Here is an 18,873-nt window from a genome sequence, read left to right as displayed (position 1 = left end):
CTTCCAATAAAAATTATGCTATCCCAGCAGTGCTCCCAGACCCCCACACCCTCCCCCACAAATCTAGAACACCACCAAATAGCCCCCCAAATACAAGCAATACTGGTATATTCAAAACATGGCAAATTGCGCTGTTCACAAAACATTGCTGTTTTCAGCACTTCCACTACTTCGATCCTCTTGAAACTCACCTGGACAGTCACTTGTTCCAGCGATTCACAAGAATTTCAGCAAGGCAGAACAAAATCGAACCACTGCGCTCTTTGAAGAAGAAGAAGAAGAAGAAGAAGAAGGTCTACGACTAGTTTTCACTTAGTTTTCACCCAAACACACGCGCCCGCAAAACACCCGAAAAGGCCAAAATTCTGCCAATTCTGGACCAAAGAATACCAAACCCCCCTAAAACATTGCCAACATCATTATGAACGAGCCTGCATCGGGCCCGAGCCCTAGAATCAGCGTGAACCATACCAACTTAAACCCAAAAAACCTAGTAAAACACACTGAACTGTAAACCGTATATATGCTTTGTCTGTCTGTGTCAAAGAGCCTAGGAATCGTTTTGTCCACCATAAGCGTGGAAGGGTATACTCAGATGTGAGTCCCTTGCTCATTGCACCATCAGGATTCAAGCAAGCCGGGTCGATGACGGCTGTAATGCCAGAAACCGGTCCCTGGAAGCTTGTTTCCTTCCCAGTGAAAGAATTGGCTTGGTAGTTTGGTTTGCCCTGTTCCCATGATGCACTGGGACAGGGACAGACTAATTTGCATGTAGCCAGGTTCTGAGCTGGGATGGTGCAGAGAGCTAAAAAACGGTGATGGATCAAGCCCTGATCTGTTGACTGGGTAGGAGTATTCTGCGTAATTCAGAAACTCTGTCCATCACCACCCCCTTTTCTGAATCGTTTTGTCAACCATAAGCGTGGAAGGGTATACTCAGATGTGAGTCCCTTGCTCATTGCACCATCAGGATTCAAGCAAGCCGGGCCGATGACGGCTGTAATGCCAGAAACCGGTCCCCGGAAGCTTGTTTCCTTCCCAGTGAAAGAATTGGCTTGGTAGTTTGGTTTGCCCTGTTCCCATGATGCACTGGGACAGGGACAGACTAATTTGCATGTAGCCAGGTTCTGAGCTGGGATGGTGCAGAGAGCTAAAAAACGGTGATGGATCAAGCCCTGATCTGTTGACTGGGTAGGAGTATTCTGCGTAATTCAGAAACTCTGTCCATCACCACCCCCTTTTCTGAATCGTTTTGTCAACCATAAGCGTGGAAGGGTATACTCAGATGTGAGTCCCTTGCTCATTGCACCATCAGGATTCAAGCAAGCCGGGCCAATGACGGCTGTAATGCCAGAAACCGGTCCCCGGAAGCTTGTTTCCTTCCCAGTGAAAGAATTGGCTTGGTAGTTTGGTTTGCCCTGTTCCCATGATGCACTGGGACAGGGACAGACTAATTTGCATGTAGCCAGGTTCTGAGCTGGGATGGTGCAGTGAGCTAAAAAACGGTGATGGATCAAGCCCTGATCTGTTGACTGGGTAGGAGTATTCTGCTTAATTCAGAAACTCTGTCCATCACCACCCCCTTTTCTGAATCGTTTTGTCCACCATAAGCGTGGAAGGGTATACTCAGATGTGAGTCCCTTGCTCATTGCACCATCAGGATTCAAGCAAGCCGGGCCGATGACGGCTGTAATGCCAGAAACCGGTCCCCGGAAGCTTGTTTCCTTCCCAGTGAAAGAATTGGCTTGGTAGTTTGGTTTGCCCTGTTCCCATGATGCACTGGGACAGGGACAGACTAATTTGCATGTAGCCAGGTTCTGAGCTAGGATGGTGCAGTGAGCTAAAAAACAGTGATGGATCAAGCCCTGATCTGTTGACTGGGTAGGAGTATTCTGCTTAATTCAGAAACTCTGTCCATCACCACCCCCTTTTCTGAATCATTTTGTCCACCATAAGCGTGGAAGGGTATACTCAGATGTGAGTCCCTTGCTCATTGCACCATCAGGATTCAAGCAAGCTGGGCCGATGACGGCTGTAATGCCAGAAACCGGTCCCCGTAAGCTTGTTCCCTTCCCAGTGAAAGAATTGGCTTGGAAGTTTGGTTTGCCCTGTTCCCATGATGCACTGGGACAGGGACAGACTAATTTGCATTTAGCCAGGTTCTGTGCTGGGATGGTGCAGTGAGCTAAAAAACGGTGATGGATCAAGCCCTGATCTGTTGACTGGGTAGGAGTATTCTGCTTAATTCAGAAACTCTGTCCATCACCATACCCTTTTCTGAATTGCCTTGACCGTCTGCATGGCCCTGCCGCAAGCATGGGCCAAAAATCGGTTCCGCTCAAGAATTTGCGATTTTTTGGTACTTTTGCGAGATTTGCGAAATACTGAAAAACAGCTAATTTTGCAAACATAACGGATGTTTGGCCCTAGCTTGAGGCAGTGCCATGCAGAGGGTCAAGGCAGGCACCACTGAGTGAAGCAACCTGATGTAGCATACCTAGGCTCTTTGTCAGACAGACAAAGCATATCTAATTGTATGCTGCAAGCCACATAGCCCCAATTTTACATGAACTGCTGTCTGGAGTGGACTCTGCCTGGCATAACAACAACAGTACACTGCCTCGCCCTCGACCAATACATACCACGAATAGACAGACATGTAGTCCGACCACACAGGAGGAGGAATCGCTATCGTCCATAAGAAATCAATCCGCATCTCAACCAGCTCTGACACCAACCTCGCCAACTCCGAACACCTTCACTTCCAGATCCACACCGACCCCAAGACCACACTCAGAGGCACCCTCCTCTACAGACCACCAGGACCCCGCGCTAAATTCAGTGAAGACATCACGGACTTCATCACTCCACACGCGCTCCCCTCCAAAGACTACATCCTTCTGGGAGACCTCAACTTTCACCTTGAGAAGATCAATGACCACAACACCGCCACCCTCGTGGACAACCTCGCTAACCTCGGACTTAAACAACTAGTCACTTCCCCCACCCACATCGCAGGTCACACACTCGACCCCATCTTCACATCCAGCAATCATGTCTCCTTCAGCCACACTACGGATCTCCTATGGACCGACCACAGCTGCGTCCACTTCACCTACAACAAGCCGAAACCCATCAACCACTCCCAACCTACCCTGCAAAGAAACTGGAACAAAATCACCACGGACCAAATCTCCGCTTCACTCCTTCGAAACTCCCCAGCCCTCTCCTCTAACGCCAACGAAGCCGCCGCCAACCTCACCCTATGGTTATCCAACACCGCCGACACCTTAGCACCACTGAAAAAACGTCAAAGCAAACCTGGCAGCAAGAAGGCCTCATGGTTCAACGATGATCTCAAGAAGTCCAAGAAACTCTGCCGCTCCCTTGAAAAAGCCTGGAAAAAAGACCCAACCACCAGCACCAAGGACGCCTTCAAAAGCGCCACCCGCACTCACCACCAACTGATCCGTAAAGCCAAGAAAACAGCATTCAAAGATCGACTTGACAACAACGCCCACAACAGCAAGGAACTTTTCAACATCGTCAAGGAATTTTCCAACCCCTCGGCCAACTCCAACGACATCACCCCCTCTCAAACCCTCTGCGACTCCCTAGCCTCTTTTTTCCACAACAAGATTGCAGACATCCACAACAGCTTTGACAACCAACCCGGAAACCAACCCACCCTACCAGCTGCTGACCATCTTCCCCCCGTAAACACCCTTAACGCCTGGAACCCAATCTCCACTGAAGACACCATCCGCCTGATGAATTCCATCCACTCTGGATCCCCCACAGACCCATGCCCTCACCACATCTTCAACAAAGCAGACTCCGTCATAGCACCTCACCTCCGAAACGTCATCAACTGCTCCTTCAACTCCACTACCTTCCCAGAAGACTGGAAACACGCTGAACTCACCGCCCTTCTGAAAAAAACAACAGCGGACCCCACCGAACTCAAAAATTACCGCCCCATCTCGCTTCTCCCATTCCCGGCAAAAGTCATCGAGAAAGCCGTCAACAACCAGCTCGCCGCCTTCCTCGAAGCCAACAAATCCCTCGACCCCTCACAATCTGGCTTCCGAGCAAAACACAGCACTGAGACCGCCCTCATCGCAGCAACAGACGACATTCGAACTCTACTGGACAATGGAGACACAGTCGCCCTCATCCTCCTCGACCTCTCCGCAGCATTCGACACAGTCTGCCACAGCACCCTTCTACAACGCCTCAATAACATCGGAATCCAAGGAAAAGCACTTGAATGGATCACCTCGTTCCTCACCGGAAGAACCCAAAGAGTCCGCCTTCCTCCGTTCAAGTCCGAGGTATCTGAAGTCATCTGCGGCGTACCTCAAGGATCCTCACTCAGTCCCACCCTCTTCAACGTATACATGAGCCCCCTCGCGGCCATCGCCCGCCAACACAACCTCAACATCATCTCTTACGCGGATGACACTCAACTGATCCTTTCTCTCACCAAGGACCCCTGCACCGCCAAAACTAACCTACACGAAGGAATGAAAAAAGTCGCCGAATGGATGAAACAAAGCCGTCTGAAACTGAACTCAGACAAAACAGAAGTCCTCATCTTAGGTACATCCCCCTCTGCCTGGGACGACTCCTGGTGGCCGGAAGCCCTCGGAAAAGCACCCATCCCGACAGACCACGCACGGAACCTTGGCGTCATCCTGGATTCTTCACTCTCAATGAACAGACAAGTCAGCGCCGTATCCTCTTCCTGCTTCAACATTCTTCGCATGCTCAGAAAAACATTCCGCTGGATCCCCTCCGAAACAAGGAAAACAGTCACCCACGCTCTGGTCACGAGCCGACTGGACTACGGAAACACCCTCTACGCAGGCACCACCGCTAAACTCCAGAAGAAACTCCAACGAATCCAAAACGCCTCAGCCAGGCTCATATTAGACATCCCACGTAACGAACACATCTCTGGTCACCTTAAAGACCTCCACTGGCTACCCGTCAATAAGAGGATCACTTTCCGACTGCTTACCCACGCACACAAATCACTCTACGACATCGGACCAGATTGCCTCAACTCTCGACTGTCCTTCTACACCCCCTCCCGCCAACTACGTTCTTCCAGCCAAGCCTTCGCCACTGTACCTCGCATCAACAAGACCACCATGGGAGGCAGATCCTTTTCATACCTGGCTGCTAAAACATGGAACTCACTCCCCGCTCACCTTCGCCTCACCCAGAACCACCTAGCGTTCAGAAAGCAGCTTAAAACGTGGATATTTGACAAATAATCCTCCTCCCCTTCCTAAGCGCCTTGAAACCCTCTGGGTATGTAGTGCGCTATACAAATTATTTGACTTGACTTGACTAGTAGTTGTTGTATACTGGTTTACCTGTTTGCCACTCACGAATTGGCCATAGTTCTTCCGTAAATCGACGCTGTTGATCCATCCATCCCAGTGAGTGAATGTAAAGAAAAAAAATATATTATTTAATCAATCATCATGGTATATTGGCAAGTGAGTGCGCTCCAAGGACATTTTGCATATTTTGTGAAATGCAATATAGTGGCCCCTGAATTTGAAGTACAATTTTAATTAAACAAGGTTAAAAAAAAAGAGTTGTTGATTGACATGGGTTACAATTACTGTGTGAATGATTAGATAATAACTAAGACAAGACATATGAATCATCATTTCATGCACAAAAAACAAACAGCAATTGGTTTCATCAGAGCCAGACAGCCATTGCTGTCCAGTGCATGCCATCTTCTCAATTATTCATTACCTGTTCTACTTTTTGTCCGCATCTTCTTCGGAAAGTGAGGGCCCACAGGGCAGCCTCTCCTGTCAATATTAAAAGTACTCTGTCACTCTGTCAGCAATCAGCAAGCATGTAGTCAGTCGTTAATTTCAGTCCCACTTGAGGGGACTCGTCGTAATCCATCCATCTGCCTTGAGGGAAATGGATAGGGGGAGTCTGGAGGAGGAGTATAAAGGAGCATGATTGAGTTGTGAACTTGTGAACCTCAGGAATGCAGACTGTGGCACCTTCAAATCAATAAGGAATATAAGATGAAGACAGTGCTGCTGATGGACTTGTTGTGATTATGTGATTAGAGTTTTGTTGTGGTAAAAGTTGCAAAACAAAGAAAGACACATAGGAATAAAAGTGAATAAGGACGAAAAAAAGGAAGTCATTTTCAGGGCTCGGTGTCAGAGAAGTAGAGCTCGTCCTCCAGCTCCATGATTTGAGATGGGAGTAGGTCAGGTAACAGAGAAGAACTTCCATCACCTAAGTTGGTGTCCTCTTCTTCCTGCGTGCATTCACGAACTTTGTAATCTGGTGGTATCAAGTGCTGATTCATCTTGATCAGTGTTAACCTCTCCACATTTTTGGCCGAGAGCCGGGACCTTTTTGAAGTTACAATGGCACCAACAGCACTGAAAACACGTTCAGAAGACACGCTTGCGAGTGGGCAAGACAAATAATTTAGAGCCAGGTTGGCGATCAGTGGCCATAGAGCCATTTTCCTGTACCAATACAGCAATGGGTTCGTATGAACAAAGACCTGTGTTGGCTCATCCAGATAGGCCTGCACCATCAACTCAAGGTTCTCCATGGTTGCTCCACTTTGCGTACCATCTGTGGCCTTCTCAGCACTGGAACGAACAAACCCTTGATGAGTTAGCCAATCCGCTTCTGACAATATTATGGCTGGGCCTGATGCAGGTGAGGATGATGATAGGGTTGCTGCTGGTGTCGTTAACGGCTGTGAAGGAAAGTGACTCCCTTCGGCCACAGATTCAGAAGTGGAACTTGACGCTGGATCGCCTGCTGATTCAGTTGGACTTCTGCCGGCTCCTTGAATTCTCTGCCGATCTTTTTCAAACCGTCTGGCTGACACAGCTATCCAATGTTTGTACTTTGAAACATCTGCCTCATCAAAAGGAATGAATGCTTTGCTGGCCACTGCCTTTTTGTACCGTGGATCCAGAATAGTGGCACAAATGTAATGTTGTTCTGTATGTATCTTTTGAAGCCTTTCACTGGCAACTAGGCGGCTTAATAAGTTCTCCGCCAACAGATATGCAGCTTGCTTTCCACCATCATCTCTCAACATTGAAGACACCGCCTTCAGTTGGTGCTCTAGCATGCGCAACAATGGGATAGCTTTTCTCAAAGAACAGTCCTCCCTGCTGACTTCACGCGTGAAGACCTCAAAAGGACGAAGCATGTCTGTCAGGCTTTTAACTAGCTGCCATTCCTCCGACTCTAGCCTCATGTCATTAATAGAAGAACATACTGTAAAGATATAGTCATTGTTTACCATACACTGCTCAAACAGACGCTCAAGCATGTAAAAGGTTGAGTTCCAACGTGTTGCCACCTCCTGGATGAGTCCTTTGACTGGCACTTTACGTACATGTTGAATGCTCCTCAGCTGCTTCCGGGCCTTAAAAGAATGGCTGAAATGTGTGCAGATTCTTTGGCACATAGACAGTAACTTCTTGACTTGGGGTTCTGTTTTCAAGAAATCTTGAACAACCAGGTTTATACAGTGCGCCAAACACGGCACTCTGAAATAGTCACCGTCCTGCATGGCCCTAACTATATTGCTGCCATTATCCGTGGAAACATAACCGACTATGCGATTTCTTGGTTGCAGCTATTCAGAGACCTTACTTTTAAATTCATCCAAAAAGTTTTTTGCAGTATGACTTTTCTCCATGGCAAACATGGCTAATGTTGCATGTTTCCGAGAAGCTTGAACAACTGTGTCCAGGTCAACAACTGCACTTGACTTGTCTCTAACCCCTGCAAAAGACCCTGCAAAAGAGACCCAGTGTGCAGTGATGCACATGAAATCAAGGGCTTGGCAACTGGTCCACATGCCTGTTGTCAAGTGGATAGTCTGAACAGCACTCTTCTGCAAAGCTGCCCCAATCACCTCCAGCACATCTTGATGTAGTGCTGGAACCGCAACTCTGGCAAAATAGGACCGGCTAGGAACCTTCCATTTAGGGCAGACTGTTGCCACTAATTCTAGAAACCCCACCCCTTCCACGAAAGAAAAAGGGAGAAGGTCCAGCGCTAGCATTTTAGCCAGCTTTGCGTTATACAGACGTACCGTTGGGTGGTTGCGTTCAAATAGCGCCTCTGACCAGAACATTCCGCGAATGGTGGGCTGGATCATTTTACGCGATGATGATGATGATGACGTCTTCAAACCAGTTAGGCCCAGTGATGTATTTTTTCGCATTGGTGTCTCTCCAACACTCTTAGTGTGCCTCATAGATGTTGCAGGGGTAAAGGGTGTGGGCGATACCATTGCAGTGCTGCTGCCAGGGGTACTGGGTGTACCAGAAAAAATGTCTGTCGCTTCTTCACTTCCCCCCTGCACGATCAGATTCTTGTCATCATCAGATGCAATATCAAGGGATACATTTGGATTTGTTTTTCTTTTGCCTTCCTCGATCTTCCTCATGTGTGTTCCCCAAATGAGAGTGTGGTGTTGCTTGAGATGACCTCTCTGGCCATAGTTGGTACCAAGCTTACCCCGACTAAAGCATGCTTTACAAATCGAACAAACGACCATGTTTTCTGCCTTTGCGCTAACAGTAAAGAAGTCCCAAACTGGGGACTGGTGATGTCTGCTGAAGGTGGAGGTGCTACTTTGACTTTCAATGCCAGATGAAGTGGAGGATGGGCGTGGCTGAATTTGTTTCTGTTGTTCACTTACAGCACCACTACTTGAGGTCGAGCTGGATGGAGGTCCATGCCGGCCATTCTGACTAAAAAAGATGGAAGCTGTAGGTCGTGTTGGTGTTGTAGTTAACATTGGTGGTACCAGTGCCACGCCGCCCATATCCCGCTCAGCAGCCATTCGGGCTAAGGTTAAAATGTCTGTCTGCTGCATGCCTGCTGGGGCTGGAGTGATGACTGGGTCATCGTCAGACTCGTCATCAGCAGCAGAAGATACCACTTCTTGTTCGTCGTCATCATCCATAAGTAGAAGCTTTGCGGGAGCCTTCCTTTTAGGCTTAGCTACCTTTGTCAGCTCATGGCGTGACTCACTCTCAGACTGCATTGGTGGGTTCCAATCAACATCAAGATCATCAGAAGGAAGGGGGCTTGAAGAAGAACTTGTAGTAGCCGTCCTTGACCTTTTACTTGCTGGGGATCTGGAAGACAATGGATCATCATCAGGAGTGGGTTCCTCGGATGATACCTCCTCTTGAATAGCAATTTCCTGATGTGCCCCAACTTCTGGAGGAATAAGCGTTGTAGGCAGTTGTGCCGCTCCATGAACCTCTAGTCGCACCTCTCCATGCACCTGTCCATGCGCCTCTACTTGCGGCTCTACTTGCGCCTCTCCTTGCGGCTGTACTTGCGCCTCTCCTTGCGGTTCTACTTGCGCCTCTACTTGCGCCTCTCCTTGCCCATGTACTTGCGCTTGTACTAGTTGCACCTGTGGTCGTGGCTGTGGTTGTTGAACACTCGTCAGCTGAGTTACACCCGGCGTTGATTGGATGGTACTTTCTTGTGATGAGCCAAGATCACTGGTCGATGGTGATTCAACAACCAAAGTGGCTGCCGCAGCAGCACTCATGGTGGTCTTGGACCTAACTTGGCGTGGTGGCACGGAGCCCAATGAAGCGGAGGTGCTGCTTCCAGCTTGGTCCCCGGCGGACACCGCTGCTGCTGCAGGCATAGTTTTTTTTCCCAAAAAAGGTGTCAGTGGGCACACCAGTCTCCTTGGTAGGTGGTGCCACTTGCTTCTTCTGCTCCTTCTTACTGGCAGTGGCACTGGCGACTTTTTTCGCTGAGGCGCTACGGCCAACTTTCTTTGGGGCCATCTTCTTGAGATGTCAGAACAGCAGGCCGCAGTTGCGCGACTTGCAGAGTTGTCTTGTCTGTGGCCACACGTGAGGTCACGTGACGTTGTGCTGCACACACCGCTGCAGGACTTCCTCCTGGCCCTGGTGGTTCTCTTGTGCACCTAAAAGCAATGGAAGCCAGAGAAACATCATTTATACACCCCAAAAAGTCGAAAAACACTCAAAAATCACCACAATCCCATGCCATCCATGCCCTCAATGATGTTTAAATTCAAGACACCCCAGAGAAAGACTAGGCCCATGCACCACTGAGTACCCCTGGGCATAATGGTTGAAAGCAAGGCAAAGTGGGTGCAGGCCTGAGCACACTGCCTGGCTTCAAAATGGCCCCTTGACCCCCACCACTTGGCCAGGCCCTGCCTGTCCCAGGCCTCAAAATGGCCCCCACCCACATGGCCAGGCCCCAACACCACCCCAAAAAGTCGAAAAACACTTAAAAATCACCACAATCCCATGCCATCCATGCCCTCAATGATGTTTAAATTTAAGACACCCCAGAGAAAGACTAGGCCCATGCACCACTGATTACCCCTGGGCATAATGGTTGAAAGCAAGGCAAAGTGGGTGCAGGCCTGAGCACGCTGCCTGGCTTCAAAATGGCCCCTTGACCCCCACCACATGGCCAGGCCCTGCCTGTCCCAGGCCTCCAAATGTCCCCCACTCACATGGCCAGGCCCCAACACCACCCCAAAAAGTCAAAAAACACTCAAAAATCACCACAATCCCATGCCATCCATGCCCTCAATGATGTTTAAATTCAAGACACCCCACAGAAAGACTAGGCCCATGCACCACTCACTACACCTGGGCCTACTGGCTAGTGAGGCTTTACAGGCACCCCAATTTGTTTTAAAAAAATCAACATAGAACAGTGAGCTAAAATTCCAATACATAAATGAGAATTAACTTAAAAAACAAATCACAGAAACAGTTGTATCATGCACCCATGACTAACCCTGGGCCTACTGGATACTGTGGCTACCCACCACAATATATATTTTGTTAAAGTTGTGAAAAAAGTTTTAGAACTGTAGTTGCCTCAACTGCAATGCCCCAAACAAACAACACAAACTTACTTGTAAAAAGTCCAAAAGTGATCCAAACTCTAAAGTCCAAAAAGTCCTCAAATACAAATGCAGCAGCAGTCACAGAAAGTAATCCTTCCAGCTCAACAGCCAAACGAAAAGTGACCAGTACATGCACAAAGCACTGGGAGGAGCCTGCTGGACAGTAACAGGAAGTTGGAGACTCTGAGGCACTTCCTTCCTCCCACCCGACCCCAAAAAATGGACTCCTGCACCAAAAAGTGCAGTCAAATGTCAATCTGAGGAGTTATTCTGATCAAAATCATCATTTTCACAAGGTTCATGCTTCCTGCGGTGGATTTCTTGTGCAGAATTGCAATTTTTGCAATTTTGGGAATGCAAGCTGTTCGAATCTCCCGCCGGAAGTCAGATGCGTGCCGTTGCAGGCTTATATGAGTACTCGCGTTGTCAAACTCTCGTCGTGCAAGATGGCAAGCCACGATAACGTCATTGCGTTCGAAAAACTCTTGCGCGATCACGAAGCAAGATCGAAAATGGCGCCGCACACGCAAAACCTGAAGAAAAACAACTCGGCGGACTCAGAATCACGGTAAGACAATGCTGCACGGCGATATTGTATTTTTCAAGCGCGACCAAGCAAAATAATTCGTAGCTTGCGAATTTGCGGATTATTGGGTAAATTTGCGCGATTCGCAGATCGCGAAATCGTCAAAAATCCGCAAATTCACCCGCGAAACGGATTTTATGCCCACGCTTAGTCCAGATGCCGGTGAGCCTGGTGCCATCTCAACCCCTCCCTGGGTCGAGACCTCCCCAGCTCCTCTCACATCTGAGATCCAACCAGTCAATCCATATTCAGCAGAGACACACAGAAATGCTTAAAGCACAAAACTCAGCCACTTTCCAAATGAGTGGTTTCTGAACACACAGTGACAAAACCACCTTCATAGACAGATGTTATGACACTGTGAGTTCATAAATACTAAACTTCAACTCTCCATTTTAAATTTATGGGGGCTAACAAACACAATACCCAGCCTCATCCATTCTGTCCTAAGCACAGGATGGCCTTTCAACAGTGAAAAACACAATGGAGTTGTTTTCACTGTCAGGACATAGCACACACCTCAGTATATGTCCTACCTTTTACTTACACTGCACCCTGCCCAGGGGGGTTACCTGGGACCTACCACAGGGGTGCCCACTGTGTACGCAAAAGGGAAAGTAAGGCCTGACAAGTGGCCCTTGTCAGGACAACATGCTAACTTAGCAAACTGCGTGCAGGCCCTACAGTGCAGACCTGTGCTCCCTTCTCCGCGCACCTTTGCCCTACTAGCCTTGGCACACAGAGTGCACATCACTAGGGACTTTACTAGTAAGGCAAATATACCAATCATGGCCAACCAATTACCATTATACTTCACACAGGGAACACTTGTACTTTGACACTCATCAGCAGTGGCAAAGTACCCAAACCATCTAAAAGCAAAGGAGGTAGAGGCAAAAAGTCGGGGGTAATCACTTCAAGATATGGCAGGTCTAACAATACTCAATTAATTATTGCTATGGACCAATATGGCTCTGCCCCTGTTGAAACCTTCCATCTATTTATTTCTGCAGTTTCCATCCTGTTTGTGATGCTCCAAAGTTAATATCTGACTAGACTGAGGTGCTTTGCAATCACCACAATCAACCAATTGCGGTAAAGAGAATTGCTTAAGGATCCATCAGCAAGGGTCACAGCCCACAGGTAATGGGGTTGGGTCAGCCATATCCGACCCCAAACTGCACCTGTGCAAAGCATATTCCAATATAGGGTCGGGAACCTCAAGTCTTCATCTTGGGATGTGAGGGTTAGCGTGTCTCATTTTATTCGGGCCGTTTGTCTGCCATGATTAGTTCAGTTGGTAGTGACTGGAATGTTTTTAAAAAGAGCCTGGTTAGGCATATAGGAATGTTAGTGAAAAGGTAGAGAAATGTTAGCATGGTGTTCTTCTTTAATAAGGCGATCTCCTAATCAGAGTGGAAATCTATTCCATTAATCTACTTGTTCAGTTAGGCGAATAAGGGATTTACCATAGTTCCATTTCATTACCACTTCAATTGCTGAGTGGACATGAATGCCCAATTATTTCACTGAATCTGTGGTCCAATTAAGCAGGTATTCTTGGTGGCCTGACATCTGTTAAGGAAGCACAGTGGTTTGCTCCAGTTAATGATCATCCCAGATATAGTACCAAATTGTGTAATTGATCTGATAATAGGTTCAATTCGAGGTCAAGGACGAAGAGGGCAAGATCGTCTGCGTACAACGATATGACACCGCAACGCACCCAGAAGCGGAGATCTCCTTGTGCACGGTGTTGACAGAGAATGTAGGCAATGGGTTCCATAGCAACCACGAAAAGTGGTTAGGACAAAGGGCACCCTTGACGTGTTCCCCGGTGAATGTTTTGCTGGGAATGGCATGTAATTAACAAGCAGAACTGCCATGAAGTGGATTTATAGTACTCCAGCACTTCACAACCTGTCAACTCCTGAGGACCCTGATTGAGTCACAACTGGAAGCGGGGACCCCCTAGCAATTTGTATAATTTAAATTTAAAACATTTAAACAATAATTCACAAAAAATACACAAACAAGTGCACACTAAACAAATACTCTAATTACTAAAGATTGATTAATATTATACTGAAAAAATATGCAAAACTGTCAACATTTCAATGGGAAGGTTGGTGCTGCATGACAGCGACTAACTTTTCAAAGTTTAGTTTTATTTTACAATGCGAAGCTCCTGTCAGGGCCGGACTGGGAACCCAAAGCAGCCCTGGTAAATGTTGTCAGACCAGCTACTGTACGGTGCACAGCGACTGCAGCGAGCAAACCTGACCACTACAAAGGGGGGCTTTGAGGCATTCACCCCCCAAGATAAACTGGGAAGAAATGGTGCATTCTACAACACATTTGTCATTATATACTCAATTGTATCAGCTGTTAAAGCATAGTAAATGATGTCCTTACTGTGCACGAGGATACAACAATCTTTGTTGGGACTCTTTACTATAACCCTCCAACTGTGCCTCTCATCTCTCCATAGTTCTCTGTCACATGTATTTCATTTGTTTTATAGTGCCTCTCATACCAGAGTAGGGTGTCAGAGCACTTTACATCACACACATAAAGAGACAATAAATCATACGAGTGTAAATCAGTGTACAGAAAATGTCACATAAATAAAAGGGGACTACAAGGTGTAGTATTCATGTCATCATATTGGTAGGCATTTTTAATGAGTGCTTGGTCTGGAGAAGTACAAACACAGGATTCAGAACATAACACACTGGTTAGCGTTGACCTTTATAATAAGAATTTATTTCTACCCAAATAAACCTTTTTTAAGCAGGATCAGGATAATAACAGACTGGGAAAAAACATAACTTTCTAACTTGTACCATGCAGTTTGCATGCAGCTCTCCGATGGCAGTTCATGGTTTACTGTGCTAGATTATGATTGTAACTTATGAAGGGCACAGTAACAAACGAATCTCTGTAACAAAAGCAATAACCCACTGAGCTATGCACATAAAATACTGTTCTTTGATATGCATGGTACACGTTTTTTGCAGCAGGCATATTAACCATTAGTGCTACCTTCGATGAGTCAAAACTGCCGCTAGACAAAACTCCCATCTCTCTCCAGCAAGAACATTGATCAGAGTTATCTTCACACTTTTATTGTTGCCTGAAATCTGCTGGATAGACAAGAAAATTTCCAGTGCTTTTAACACTGCTGCACAAATAAAATAACACATATGACAACACTCATGTATTTCTGTCGAGAGGCTCCAGCTGTAGAAGTGCCTTCCTGCTGGCACAGGCCTTAAGATGCCCGAACACTGTTCAGTCTCAAACAACAAGAGTCACAGCGCTTCTGCTTGCTGGTGACACATGGCCAGAAGTGCAGCGGGAACAGCGGCATAAAAATGCTCTGAACCGAAACACACACTCACTTACACACAAGGGTACACCAGCACTGCTGTGTGAGTGTAACCCAGAGCTGTATAATACATTAAGGCTCCTCGGGTGGTGTTGCCAAGCATCTAAAATGGTGGACATGTTCTGAAAACACTCCTTATCCTGGCAATCCGAAGGTAGAGCAACTGGAAATGTACCCTGTTGCCCAGGAGTGTGTGGGGGACCTTGTGCTGATCCGAGTGAGGGGTCTCTCGCTGCTGGAGACGCTGTGGTGACAGAGCCCAGACTGGTGGCCTGCGGCGCGTGAGGTGAGCATGAAGGCCCGAGCGGCGAGGCCCCATGGGTGGACGTAAGTGGGCGTGACACTGGTGGGTACGAGTCGGCCTGGCTGCAGCGGCACAGCTGTCTTGGTTGCCGTGCCTGCAGGAGAGAGAGACGGGTGCGGCAGTATAGACAGAGCTGTCCGTGGCCCTCGCAGGACTGTAGAGAGGAACTCCGTCCGCCTGGTGAGCCGTGGGGTAAGGTGAGGTCCCTCGAGACTGTCGGTCGGGATGTCGCTCGGCGGTTCCGATGGACCCTGAGGAGCTTGGTGAATCCCTGCCTCAGGGGACGCCTGTCAGACAGTCTGTGTCACCCAGATTATGGCCGCATGAGCAACTGGCGGGATGTGAGGCGAGCCAGAGCTGACTGGGTGCCCTGCGGTGTCGGCGGAGGGGATCGGAGCTGCCCTGGTGCCTAGCTCAGAACTGTGGCCAGCCTGTTGAGTGGAGTTGGAGTGGAGCCTCCCTCCTTCCCTCTCCTGCAACATGTCTTGGTGTGGCGGGGCGTTGCTGGGCTCAGTGATGAGGCTGTTGCGCCCGCGTCACCCGGGAGGAGTACCCGGGACGGCTGCTTTCTACAAGCGGTCAAGCCAGGTCACATTTGGCCCATTTCAGTTGCGGGGGACCCCACGCCAGGCCAGAGGGGTGCTCCCCCTTCATCCTCTGCTGCCGTGGAGTTTTGGGGCCAGCGGGGATGAAAACAGGTGAGAGGCAACTGGGTCTGGTGCCAGGTGAAGTCTCCTAGGACTGCTGACTGCCATCTGAAGAGGCCATGACCGCGCCGGAGTCGACAGGAGACTCCCTCCTGAATCGGGGGCCGTCATCTTGTGGAGCTCCCACCCTTTGTGGCAGAGGCAATACAGGAAAGCCTGCGGCATCGCTGCTGAACTGGGGAGGGTACAGGGGGTGTCCGGGCATAGCCCCCCCCTGGTGTAAAAGGGCAAGGTGGTGGGCGAAAGCCTGGGCGACGCAGTGAGGGGAACAGTGTGGAGGCCAGTTCAGGCCTATGCTACCCAGGCCTTGTGTGACCACAGGGGGTTCCTTGCCTGTGGCGGGGCGATTAGCTGAGAATGGGGGCCCAGGGGCCTATCAGGCTTAGTCCCTCCTCACACGATCCTTCCTGTACCAGTCTAATGGGACTGCGGCAGTGTTAGAAATTGAACGAGGTGGACCCAGCTACAGTCTGCTTCCTGAACAGTCTGTCTCTTTCCCCATCTGGCTAGCCTCTGTGATGGCGCACTACCCTGAAGTTGGCTGGAAGTCACTCACATTCCGCCCAATATGCAGAGCGCTCAGCAGATAGTCATGGGCCGCCGTCGTTCCAATGGCCGCCAAGATGCCTAGCCCCAGGGCCTGACCAAAGGGTTCCAAAAGCTTCAGGGGCATCCGTTGGGGCAAGCTAGTCGGACATTGCGACCAAGTTGGCGGCGGTGGAGAGGATAAGCACCACAATGGAACTGATGCACACCTACCTGGGGAGGGGGATGGACACTATCACCTCTGACTTCACGCTTCTATGGGCAGATCAACACAAACTGTCTGACAGAGTCAGTGACACTGAGGCAAGGCTGACGAAACTTCAGCCCAGATCGCGTAAATTTGCAGCCACTCTGTAGGACCTGATGGATCGGGTGTGCACCCTGGAAGAAAAGGTGGATGATGCTGAAGGGAGGTTGTGCTGCAATAACATGAGGGTGATTGGCCTACTGGAGGGGATGGAGGGTCAAGATCCAGAGGGCTACTCAGAATCCTGGATGACAGAGTTGCCCCCCCGGGATTGCTCTCACCTCAGTTCTGGCCCATAAACCACCTCTTGGGGCTCGCCCCCATCTCTTCCTATATCGCTTAATTAACTTTAGGGACAGGGATGTCATTTTATGGGAAATAGGCAAACACCCCAGCCCCAAGGTGCAAAATGTTACTGTATCCTTCTTACGGACTACACTGCACAAGTACAAAAAAGGTAAGCCACCTTCTGCACAGTCAAGAAAGAATTTTGAGAGTTGGAACTCCGATATTCTCTACTTTTTACCGTCCGCCTCCGAGTTAGCCGAGAGGGCAACACTCAATATTTTGATTCTCCCGCAGAAGCATGGGACTGGCTTAAAGAAAACGGGCAGACAATGGCTCCTAGACCCGCTGAAGACCCCCAGCTGTACAAGAGACCCTGTTGCGGTCGCCACAGGAAGAGAGGCAGAGATGGATGGCTACAAGCCACAGCACCAGATCCAGAGCAGATCAGATTGGAGCATCAAGAAGCTCTGCAGGTTGCGGCGGTCCTTCTACCAGCCAGATCACTTTCGCCGTGTTCCGCCGGGTTCCCATCGGGGTCATGGGGAGGTGCTGATTCCACTCTAGAATGGTAAATGGATACTGGCTCGCCTCGACTCCCAGATGTTGCCCCCAGATGGTGGAAAAATTATATGAGAACTTGTTGATCCTCAACCCCAGAAACCTACACTTTACAAGAAACAGAAACTAGGGGCGCTTGCTCGCTCGCACACATGTCCCCACTGTTCCACGCTGTAATTCTGGATCTTTTCATACTCTCTCACATATCCAGTACTCTACCTCCTTCTACAGAGGGGCAAGTAAGGGGGATAGAACATGCAAGTAATCTTTCTCTTTCCTTTCCTTCTTTAAATCTGTGTTTCCCCCAAAGTCAAACAACAACGTTGAACTAGTTGCCATAAAAAAAGGCGTAAAAGTTTGGGTCGACTTCCCTGTTGGGGGTCTGCTCTCATAATGTTTCAGTATTCTTGGATGCATACATTTTATTTTTATCTTAGAAGAGTCGCCCTGCCTCGAGACCTGCTGCAGTCACGCATACCCTTCCCGAGGGTGTACACTCCAAGAAGTGAAACCAACAGATTTACATCATCTCCATGACTAACCTAAATGTAATTACATGGAATGTTAAGGCATTCATACACCTGCGTGGCGGTACGCCATATATGTTTACCTACAGCGTAGGGCGGTTAGCATCGCTCTCTTACAAGTCACACACCTAACGCGGCCAGAGGTTGTTTGACTGCGCCGCCGCTGGCGGGGTCAGATCTATAGCACCAACTACTCAGGCATGGCCAGAGGGACACTTATCTGGGTAAAGGACGGGGTCCCATGGGGGGAGGAGGAAGTGGTGGTGGTGGATCCCGCCGGATGATATGTGTTCCTTAAGGGTAGATTAAATGGCCAACCTATTTTGTTGGGTTACACTTACGCCCCCAACACTGACCAGGGAGCATTCCTCTGCACCCTAACGATGTTACTCCCTAGATGGAGGGAGGTTCCCTGGTAGCTGGAAGGGGATTTTAACTCTGTGCTGGACGTTTTTCTTGATTGTTCCTTTCCGCCTTTGAATAGAACCACAACCTCTTCGAACGGCCAGTCCCGATGTACTTGGATGGGACATTGGTCAGTGACAGATATCTTGCGCAAACCCCCCTCAAGCTAGGGTGTATTTCTTTTTCTCGCCTGTTCACAAGTTGCACGACCGGCTGGACCGCATGCTGGTTTTGGCTGCTCTAGTTCTTCTAATTCAGTCCACAGAATATTTGGGTCGGACGCACTCCGATCACAATCCACAAATAATGCACTTGGAGTGGGAGGCGAGGCGCCCCCAGCTCCAGCATGGCGTC

Source organism: Lissotriton vulgaris, chromosome 8 (assembly GCF_964263255.1).
Source record: "Lissotriton vulgaris chromosome 8, aLisVul1.2, whole genome shotgun sequence".
NCBI lineage: Eukaryota > Metazoa > Chordata > Amphibia > Caudata > Salamandridae > Lissotriton > Lissotriton vulgaris.
The sequence above is the reverse complement of the archived record's forward strand: the minus strand, read 5'-3'. Positions refer to the sequence as shown.